This window comes from Hippocampus zosterae, chromosome 13 (genome assembly GCF_025434085.1).
Source record: "Hippocampus zosterae strain Florida chromosome 13, ASM2543408v3, whole genome shotgun sequence".
Classification (NCBI taxonomy): domain Eukaryota; kingdom Metazoa; phylum Chordata; class Actinopteri; order Syngnathiformes; family Syngnathidae; genus Hippocampus; species Hippocampus zosterae.
Window position 1 is genome coordinate 2,526,426 of NC_067463.1, and position 11,516 is coordinate 2,537,941.

Here is an 11,516-nt window from a genome sequence, read left to right on the forward strand (position 1 = left end):
GCTGAATAAAAATAACAATAATTAAATGATGTGATGTGAAAAACAATTGTAAATAGCACTGTGATTTATCTATTTTGTATTTATATTGCACTTAATTGAATGGTGTTTGTTTGTTAGTTTTTTCTTCTTCTTTCTACCCACATTCTTGCTGCTGGCAAAGGATATCTTATCTTATCTTATCTTATCCTTCTGTAGCTCTTGTTCTCAAAGGACTGAATCCTGCGTTCCGTGTCTGCTGTGAGTGTCCAACTCTCACAGCCGTTTAGTAAGGTGGAGAGTACCAGGGACTTGTACAGCCTGACCTTCAAGCTGATGGTATTGCTCCTCCAAATTCTGGCCAGTCTTGTCATGGCTGATGTTGCTATGCCTATTCTTGCTTTAATCTACTTTATGGAGCTGCCATCCTCACTCGCAAAGGACCCAAGGTATTTGAAGTCCTTAACCACTTCCAGGGTTTGCCCGTTCAATGTGATGTTTGTTGGTGTTGTTTTATTGTGGCTATTGACCAGTGTCTTGCTTTTCTCTGCACTTATCTCCATGCCGTAAGCCCTCGCTACCTCTTCCAGTCTGGTGGTAAGATCCTGGAGTTCAGCTTTGCTTTTTCCCATAAGGTCTATGTCAGGGGTCCCCAAACTTTTTTGGGGCGGTGTTAGTTTGTAACATCAACGATCGTAGGGGAGCTTAAAAAAAATATTGTTTCCCAGAAAGCCACACATAACCAAATAACCCTTTCCAGGTTCTTTACAGAAAAAAAGTCAGGAAACAAATAATAACACTATTAATGAAATAAATAATAACGAAATAACCCTCTGAGTTCTTCCCAGAAAAAAACAGGAAATAAATAATAACTAAACAACTCTCTCTCTTTATAGCCCCTTGAAATCCACAAAAAAAGAGTTCTGCCATCTACGAGAACGCCACCTATCTTCTCTTGTTTATGTCTGCTACCGTCTTGTTCACGTGTTCTACTAATTGATCTGAGACACAACTAAAACACTGAGACATTCTATGGTGTGTAAATAACTTTGTGACCTTGTTTTCAACCCTTTTGCGTCATGGGTCATTTTGCCCCAAAGACCACCTTTGTACTTTTTTTTGGTACAGCTTCTATGGAAATGTGAATAAAAACATTTCAATTTTTCTGCAGTTGGGGACAATCTAGGAAAAGTCATGAAATTTCAAGTTAAAAAAATGATCATTTAGGGGCTTTTGGGGTGTTTTTAACACAGTGACGGGTCATTTTGACCTGAGGACAGCAGGAGGGTTAAATGTGCCCGCGGGCCGTATCCGGCCCGTGGGCCATAGTTTGGGGATCACTGGTCTATGTCATCAGCGAACCGGAGGTTGCAGATGGGTCTTCCTCCGATGGATATGGAGGTGTGGACTGTGGAACTGTTCAAGGGCCTCGTCCATGATGTTTTCCAGAAAGATAATAGGGGTGTTCACACGGCACACATTTGCTCCGGCGCTGCACCGATGTATTTTGTTGCGATATATTTTGCACCGTGTGCGTATTTGGGGCTCGTTGGCAGGCGCCTGGTGGCCGGGCATACACCCATGGGGCCCGGCCGGGCACAGCCCGAAGAGGCAACGTGGGTCCCCCTTCACATGGGCTCACCACCCATGAGAGGGGCCAAAGGGGTCGGGTGCAATGTGAGCTGGGCGGCAGCCAAAGGCGGGGACCCTGGCGGTCCGATCCTCGGCTACAGAAGCTAGCTCTTGGGACATGGAATGTCACCTCTCTGGCAGGGAAGGAGCCCGAGCTGGTGTGTGAGGCAGAGAATTTCCGACTGGATATAGTCGGACTTGCCTCCACACACAGCCTGGGTTCTGGTACCAGTTCTCTCGAGAGGGGTTGGACTCTCTTCCACTCTGGAGTTGCTCACGGTGAGAGGCGCAGAGCAGGTGTGGGCATACTCATTGCCCCCCGGCTCAGTGCCTGTACATTGGGGTTCACACCGGTAGACGAGAGGGTTGCCTCCCTCCGCCTTCGGGTGGGTGGACGGGTCCTGACTGTTGTTTGTGCATATGCACCAAACAGCAGCTCAGCATACCCACCCTTTTTGGAGTCCTTGGAGGGTGTGCTGGAGAGTACTCCTGCTGGGGACTCCCTTGTTCTGCTGGGGGACTTCAATGCTCACGTGGGCAATGACAGTGATACCTGGAGGGGCGTGATTGGGAGGAACGGCCCCCCGATCAGAACCCGAGTGGTGTTTTGTTATTGGACTTCTGTGCTCGTCACGGATTGTCCATAACGAACACCTTGTTCAAACATAAGGGTGTCCATATGTGCACTTGGCACCAGGACACCCTAGGCCGCAGTTCGATGATCGACTTTGTAGTTGTATCATCGGATTTGCGGCCGCATGTTCTGGACACTCGGGTGAAGAGAGGGGCGGAGCTGTCAACTGATCACCACCTGGTGGTGAGTAGGCTCCGATGGTGGGGGAAAATGCCGGTCCGTCCTGGCAGACCCAAATGTATAGTGAGGGTTTGTTGGGAGCGTCTGGCGGAATCCCCTGTCAGAAGGAGTTTCAACTCCCACCTCCGACAGAGCTTTTCCCATGTTCCGGGGGAGGCGGGGGACATTTAGCCAGAGACATTTAGCCTCCATTGTTGAGGCGGCCAATCTGAGTTGTGGCCGTAAGATGGTTGGTGCCTGTCGTGGCGGCAATCCCCGTACTCGCTGGTGGACAGCAGTAAGCAGTAAGGGATGCCGTCAAGCTGAAGAAGGAGTCCTATCGAGCCTTTATGGCCTGTGGGACCCCAGAGGCAGCTGACGGGTATCGACTGGCCAAGCGGACCGCGGCTTCGGTGGTCGCCGAGGCAAAAACCCGAGCGTGGGAAGAGTTCGGTGAGGCCATGGAAGCCGACTTCCGGACGGCTTCGAGGAAATTCTGGTCCACCATCCGACGTCTCAGGAGGGGGAAGCAGTGCACCACTAACACTGTGTACAGTGGGGATGGGGCGCTGCTGACTTCGACTCGGGACGTTGTGAACCGGTGGGCAGAGTACTTCGAAGACCTCCTCAACTCCACCAACACGCCTTCCTTGGAGGAAACAGAGCCTGGGGACTCTGAGGTGGGCTCTCCTATCTCTGTGGTCGAAGTCACCGATGTGGTTAAAAAGCTCCTCGGTGGCAAGGCCCCAGGGGTGGATGAGATCCGCCCGGAGTTCCTCAAGGCTCTGGATGTTGTGGGGCTGTCCTGGTTGACACGCCTCTGCAACATCGCGTGGTCAACAGGGAGAGTGCCTCTGGATTGGCAGACCGGGGTGGTAGTCCCTCTTTTTAAAAAGGGGGACCGGAGGGTGTGTTCCAACTACAGAGGGATCACACTCCTCAGCCTCCCTGGTAAGTTCTATTCAGGGGTGCTGGAGAGGAGGGTCCGTCAGAAAGTCGAGCCTCAGATTGAGGAGGAGCAGTGTGGTTTTCATCCCGGCCGTGAAACAGTGGACCAGCTCTACACCCTTAGCAGGGTCCTTGAGGGTATGTGGGAATTCGCCCAACCAGTCTACATGTGTTTTGTGGACTTGGGGAAGACGTTTGACCGTGTCCCTCGGGGAGTTCTGTGGGGGGTGCTTCGTGGGTATAGGGTACCGAACCCCCTGATACGGGCTGTTCGGTCACTATACCACCGATGTCAGAGTTTGGTTCGCATTGCCGGCAGTAAGTCGGAATCATTTCCAGTGGGGGTAGGACTCCACCAAGGCTGCCCTTTGTCGCCGATTCTGTTCATAACCTTTATGGACAGAATTTCTGGGCGCAGCCGAAGCGTTGAGGGGGTCCATTTTGGGGGCCTCAGTATTACATCCCTGCTTTTTGCAGATGATGTGGTGCTGTTGGCTCCTTCAAACGGGGCTCTCCACTCTCACTGGAGCGTTTCACAGCCGAGTGTGAAGCGGTTGGGATGAAAATCAGCACCTACAAATCTGAAACCCTGGTCCTCAGTCGGAAAAGGGTGGAGTGCCCCCTCTGGGTCGGGGGGGAGATCTTGCCCCAAGTGGAGGAGTTTAAGTATCTTGGGGTCTTGTTCACGAGTGAGGGCAGGAGGGAGCGAGAGATCGACAGGCGGATCGGTGCAGCGTCTGCTGTGATGCAGATGTTGTATCGGTCTGTCGTGGTGAAGAAGGAGCTGAGCCAAAGGGCGAAGCTCTCAATTTACCCGTCGACCTACGTCCCAACCCTCACCTATGGTCACGAGCTATGGGTCGTGACCGAAAGAACGAGATCCTGGATACAAGCGGCTGAAATGAGTTTTCTCCGCAGGGTGTCCGGGCTCTCCCTTAGAGATAAGGTGAGAAGCTCAGTCATCCGGGAGGGGCTCAGAGTCGAGCCGCTTCTCCTCCACATCGAGAGGAGCCAGATGAGGTGGCTTGGGCATCTGATTCGGATGCCTCCTGAGCGCCTCCCCGGTGAGGTGTTCCGGTCATGTCCCACCGGGAGGAGACCCCGAGGAAGACCCAGGACACGCTGGAGAGACTATGTCACCCAGCTTGCCTGGGAACGACTCGGGATCCCCCGGGGAGAGCTGGAAGAAGTAGCTAGGGAGAGGGAAGTCTGGGCTTCCCTGCTAAAGCTGTTGCCCCCGCGACCCGGCCCCGGATAAGCGGTAGATAATGGATGGATGGATGGATGGATGGATATTTTGCACCGCAGCAAATTGTGTGGAGCGTTCACACGTACAAAGCCGCTGAGCGTGGCAGCCCCGACACAGTGGCTGCCCCACTTGCGTTCACACGGCAGTTTCTGCAGCGGAGCAAAACGACAGAAAACAAATGAGCTGTCGTGTTGGTTCTCTTTAAAACGTACTGTATATACACAACTTAAGCGACTACTGGACAGGCACGTCCTTCTTCTCGGTCTCCATGCCTTCTGCTCGAGAGTGACCGCCCACGAAAACGTAAATCAACGATGACTTCAATGACAATCAGAAAAGCAAACATTAATGCACCAAACAGAAAATCAAGAGAGGAAATCATAAAATAAATTACCGGTATATGGGGGCCGGGGGGTTGTGAACAAATAACAAAGGAATAAACAACTCAGAGACAGCCCAGTCTCCTACAAAAGGAAAGATGTTACCAGCCAAGTCTTGTGTCGTTATTAAACAAACACATTACAGAAGTCCGACAGAGCCCGAAAGCAACGCATTCTCGCCATACGTACTCCTCACAAGCATTTGCTCTGGAGCAAATTTAACCCAGTTGCGTTCACACGTGCAAATTTACATCGGTGCTGCTTCGCAAATGAGCATTTGCTCCGGAGCAAATTTTTAAACCACCTCCCTGAGGTGGATCAACTTTGGTCCGGTGTAAGCCTTTTTCCGGAGCTACGCCGGAGCTAATTTGCAAGTGTGAACGCTCTACTGGGGCAGCCCTGGCGCAGCACCGGACCAAATCTTGCCGTGTGAACACCCCTATTGAATAGGACAGGGGACAGAAGACATTCTTGGCGGACACCGAACGATGTTTTGAAAAGTTCTCCCATAGTGTTTGTAGTTTTGATATGAAGAGACCAGTCCTTATGAGCTTGAAAGTGTTTTTTTACTCAGCAGCACCAAGAACGTGTTACCGGCTTCCTCGTGTTGCCAATCAACAACAGAGCTCCCGCGACACCTTGTGGACGGGTGGCATAACAGCGGGTTAGAATGGCTAAGTAATTTGGGACATTATACAAAATAGTAAACAGATCTACATCCCTCCTTTTGAATCTTTTTTTTTTTTAAACACACATGAAGGCTAATCAGTGGCTGGCTGATTCGAATTAGCAACAGTTTCAGGAACAGAAAAAGAATCTCACTCAAAATATTTACAATTCGGTTTTGATACTCTGCCACTTCTGGTACGGTATATATGAGCATTGTTTTGTACTGGGCTTGTATCTTGTTTCTCAGTTTGGTTGGTGGTTTCTTGTCCATTCCGGGTTTTGTCCTTTGTTGGTGTAACAATGTCAGTCCTTTCAAGAGTGTCTCTTCCTTTTTCAACATTTTCAACAGTCTCTGATTTGTCCATGCGTTGATTGTTCATTCCATTGGACTGCACAGGGACTTGTTCAGGTAGTTGTTCCTTCACTGGTAGTAGATGTTGTCTTGTACGTCTGTATTGCTTTCCATCTGACTCGACCGTGTATGAACGAGGCTCGTTGCAAACTTGACGTACAACAGCGATTTTGTCATGTCCTTTTTGTGTTTGAAGTCTCACTACTTGGTTTGTCTTCAATGGAGCGAGTGGCTTGCTGGTCTTGTCATAATACTGTTTTTGAGCTTTGCGCTTCTTTGTGAGATGAGCCTTGAAAGTTTTGGTGGCTATTGGGTTTGGCTTGAGTAACTTCTTGCAGACAGGTAAAGTTGACCGTGTTCTTCTTGAAAACAGTCTCTGAGCTGGAGATCCAAGGATACTGTCTCTGGGTGTATTTCGCAGATATAATAGATTTAGGTAGAAATCGGTTCCATCTCTCCTGGTTGTTTCCAGTAGTCTTTTCGCACTACAAACAGCTCTCTCGCTGAGACCATTTGACTGAGGGAATTCAGGGCTGCTCGTAACGTGTTCAAACTCCCATGACTCAGAAAAATCACGAAAGCTTTGACTGGTGAACTGAGTCCCATTGTCAGAATATAGTTTCTGAGGTATTCCGTGCACTGCAAACTGGCGTTTGAGTTTCTTGTTGACACACATCAATGTCATGTTTTCCAGTTTGTCCACTTCGAACCATCCGGAGTAGGAATCCACGAGTACGAGGTAGTTGTTGTTGTCCCATTTGAATAGGTCTGTAGCTGTGGTGGACCATGGTAGATCTGGAACTTTGTGAAGTTTCACTGGTTGCTTTTGTTGGTGAGGCTTGAGGCTGTTGCAAACACTGCATGACTTTACTTGGTCCTCTATGTCAGAGTTGATTGTGAGCCAGAAAACATTGTCTCTCGGCCTTCTTTTCGTAGACTCCATGCCTGGATGTCCTTTGTGTAGTTCCTGCAAGTACACTTCCTGTAGAACAGCTGGAACAACGGCTCTGTTATTTTTCATAACAATCTCGTTTTCAACAGTCAGTTCTTCTCGAAAGCTAAAGAATGGTTTGATCGCTTCAGGTACACAGCGTACCCGTGTGGGCCAACCTTGTAGAATGTAGCGCGTCAGTGTCTGAAGAACTGGGTCGGTCTTTGTGTGTCCTGCCAGCTCTTGTTGACGTTTGGGTGAAATAAGTTGGAGCGTCATGACTTCAAAATCGCGCTGCTCCTCTTTGAATGGGGGAGTATTCAGCCTTGGTGTGCGAGAAAGTGTGTCCGCAATGTAGAGATGTTTACCCTTCTTGTAAACGAGTGTTAGGTTGAACTTCTGTAGTCTGAGCATCATTCTTTGCAATCGCGCTGGGATCGTGTGAAAGGGCTTGTTGTGGATGGTGACCAATGGTTGGTGGTCGGTTTCAATCAACACTGGTTTTCCGTAGATGTAATCATAGAACTTGTAACACGCAAACACAACAGCGAGAAGCTCTTTCTCGATCTGCGCATACTTCTGCTCCGTCTCTGTCAAAGTTCGTGATGCATAGGCAACTGGTTTGTCATCTTGTAGGCATGCAACTCCCAGGCCGTACTGAGATGCATCGCAGGTGAGGGTCACTGCCTTCTTCATGTCATAGTACCAAAGCGCTGGTGGGCTTGTTATGCATGCTTTGATTCTGATGAATGCCTCTTGTTGATGATGCGTCCAGCTCCATACAATGTCTTTGTGAAGCAGCTGGCGCAGTGGCGCTGACAGTTCACTCAAGTTTGGAATGAACTTCCATAGATAGTTAATAATTCCTAGGAACCGCTGGAGAGATGCCTTGTCTTCAGATGGGGGCATGTCTTTGATCGCCGCAATTTTGGATGGGTCAGCTTTCAGTCCTTTGTCTGTGAAAACATGTCCAACATAACCCACCTCTTTCAATCTGAATTTGCATTTCTTGGGATTTAGCCTGAGTTTGACTTGTCTTGCACGATCTAGGACTTTCCTGAGGTTGCGGTCATGCTCTTCAATCCCTTTTCCTCCGACAAGGATATCATCGATAATCACTGCACATGGATAACCTGTAAAGATTTGTTCCATGGCCTTTTGAAAAACTTCGGAAGCTGTGTTAATCCCAAATGGCATTCTCAGAAATTTGAATCTACCAAAAGGTGTGGCAAATGTTGTGAGCAGGGACGAGGCATGATCTAGCTTTATTTGCCAAAATGAACTCTTCGCGTCCAGGACAGAAAATACGGTTGCCTCGGACATTTGTGCTGCAACCTCTTCAACTGTACGCATGAGATGGTGTGGTCTCATTAACGACTTGTTTAACTCCCTCGGGTCGATGCATAGATGCACATCGTCAACCTCTTTCTTATGAGTGGCTACCATGTTCGACACCCATTCAGTAGGTACGTCAACTGGTTCGATCACACCAAGTTTTTGCATTCTTTGGAGTTCACTTTTCACCTTTTGTTGCATTGGCACTAGAACGCGTCGTGGGGAGTTGATGACTGGAACTGCATCAGATGCGAGCTTCATCGAGTAGGTCACTGGTAATTCCCCAAGCTCATCTTTGAATAGATCTTTGTACTCTTTAAATACTTTATCCTCAAAGCTTTCATTTGGAATCGCATCAATGTGAAAAACTTCTTTGCTGAAACTAACTAGTTTCATATTCACGCTGTCCTTGAGTCCCACGATAGACTGCACATTTTGTTTCACAACTTGGAAAATTTGCTCATAGCTCTTTTCTCCTAATTTGCATTTGAGAGTAATCGTGCCTGCAGACTTGATCTTTGTTCCTCCAAAAGCAATTAGATTGATCTGCTTGTCTTGTGGCTGTATTTTCTCACGCTGAAACATGTCCTTGCAGGTGTTCAGAGAAATCACGTTACACTTCGCACCCGTGTCCACTTTGAGCTTTAGCATCTTCTCTCCGACTGCAACAGAACAATAGCCTTCTTTCTTGTGACTATTCTCGCCCTCCAGTGTTAGGTGCTCGATAGTGAATGTTTCATCACTGTCCGAATCATCAGTTGATATTTGATTTACTTGTCTGCCTCTTGCGTGTGCTTTTGCGAACCTGCACTGGCTCTTGAAGTGATTTGGCTTCTTGCATGTGTGACATTGTTGTCCAAAAGCTGGGCACTGGTCACGTTTGGCTGCGTGTGAACCACCGCAATTTCTGCAATTTGAGATTTCAGTCGCCATTTTGTCTTGTTTCTTTTTGAAGTTGTGAGTCTTTTTAAATGTGTGGCTGCGCTTTATTTGTACAGTGTCCACACTTGTTGATGCCACGTGTTTTGGAGCAGCTAGCACTTTGCTATGTTGGTCAGTGAGCTGGTTTATTTGACAAATGTGAACTGCTTTGGCAAATGTTAGCTCAGTTTCTTTGAGAAGTGAAGGTCTGATGCTATCACTGTTAATTCCACACACTAATCGGTCTCGGATTAGCTCATCTTGCAATGCTCCAAAATTACAGGTTTTTGCCATGTTGCGTAATGTACCGGTAGTCACATAAGCTTCAATCGTTTCTCCTGGCTTTCGTTGTCTCACATTGAAACTGTGCCTCTCCATTATGATATTTGTTTCTGGGTTGCATATTTCTTTGAACTTCCTTTTCAAACATGTCGGATCTTCCCGTGACTCCGCTGCGGTTATTTCCACGCCTTGGTCTGACACAACTGCTGGGGCGTATGTGAACGATCTCTCTCTTTCAATGGCCTCCGGTCCCACCAGATTGAGGAGTATGTAGGCCTTTGTTTTAGCATTTTTGTCACTGTGTGCTGCGGCTATGAATATATCATATTCTTGCTCGAACTTACGCCAGTTTTGAGCTACATTGCTGTCAAAGATGAGAGGATCAGGCCGCCGAAATCCGTCCGCCATCACTGCCTTTTCACGAAGGTAAAATCTCGTCCTTTTTGCTCACCACCAGCACAGACTGTCTTCGTGGACCCTGCAGACTTTTTGAAGAATCCCACTTCTGACACCATGTAGTTTTGATATGAAGAGACCAGTCCTTATGAGCTTGAAAGTGTTTTTTTACTCAGCAGCACCAAGAACGTGTTACCGGCTTCCTCGTGTTGCCAATCAACAACAGAGCTCCCGCGACACCTTTTTGTTTGTTTTGTTTGTTTATTGAACATAAAACATATCTATATATATATATTGCGCGTCGTCCCGCACGCGGTCTGTCCTTCCGTCTGTCCCTTTTCAAAACGTACCTACTTCACCGCGCCGCTGCGCGCCGCCACTGCGCCGCTCAGGCAGTGGCTCACTACGATCCCGCGGGCATATTAGCGAAAAAATGTTGTCTACCCACAAGCATTGCAATGAAATTGTTAGTTATTTAGTAGAGCTAAACATCTCTTTATTTTCGCGATAAGCAATGAAGATGAACAAAAAGTTGAACCAAGCAACAACACTTTTGTGGGCCGAAGGCCCACCTTACCAGCCTTCCGCAGGAACTAGCTGATAAGCCGCCCGGAGGGCAGCGAACCACCACCTTACCAGCCTTCCGCAGGAACTAGCTGATGAGCCGCCGGGAGGGCGGCGAACCACCACCTTACCAGCCTTCCGCAGGAACTAGCTGATGAGCCGCCCGGAGGGCGGCGAACCAGCTAGTATGGTAATAATAATGAAGTGTATAATGTGTACAAAGATCTCTTATTTAGCACTTCCTTGGTTTTGTAGAGGATCCCTACGGTCTTGGCTATTTTTCTTTTTACGTTATCGATATGTGGTTTCCAACATAGTTTTGAGTCTATTACTAATCCGAGAAACTTGGTTTCATACTCTCTTTCTGTTTCAATTGAGTTTACCATAATTTTAGCTTGGTGTTTGATTGGTCTTGTGCCAAAAACAATTAACTTCGATTTTTTCAGGTTAAGTGACAATTTATTTCTGTCGATCCAGTTTTTTAATTTGTTTAATTCGTTTTCTACGGTTATCAGGAGCTGTTTCAGATTTATTCCAGAACAGTAAAAAGTTGTATCATCAGCAAATAGGACACATTTAAATAGTTTTGAGACCTTGCAGATATCATTTATATACAAGATGAATAGTTTTGGACCAAGCACTGACCCTTGAGGAACTCCGTGAGTGATTTTCAGTTGATTCGTTTTTTTTATTGTTGAGTTGCACGTACTGATATCTGTTTTCTAAATAACTTTTTATCCATTTATAAGCTACACCTCTAATGCCATATCTTTCTAGTTTTTTCAATAATATCCATCCATCCATCCATCATCTACCGCTTATCCGGGGCCGGGTCGCGGGGGCAACAGCTTTAGCAGGGAAGCCCAGACTTCCCTAGCTACTTCTTCCAGCTCTCCGCGGGGGATCCCGAGTCGTTCCCAGGCAAGCTGGGTGACATAGTCTCTCCAGCGTGTCCTGGGTCTTCCTCGGGGTCTCCTCCCGGTGGGACATGACCGGAACACCTCACCGGTGAGGCGCTCAGGAGGCATCCGAATCAGATGCCCAAGCCACCTCATCTGGCTCCTCTCGATGTGGAGGAGAAGCGGCTC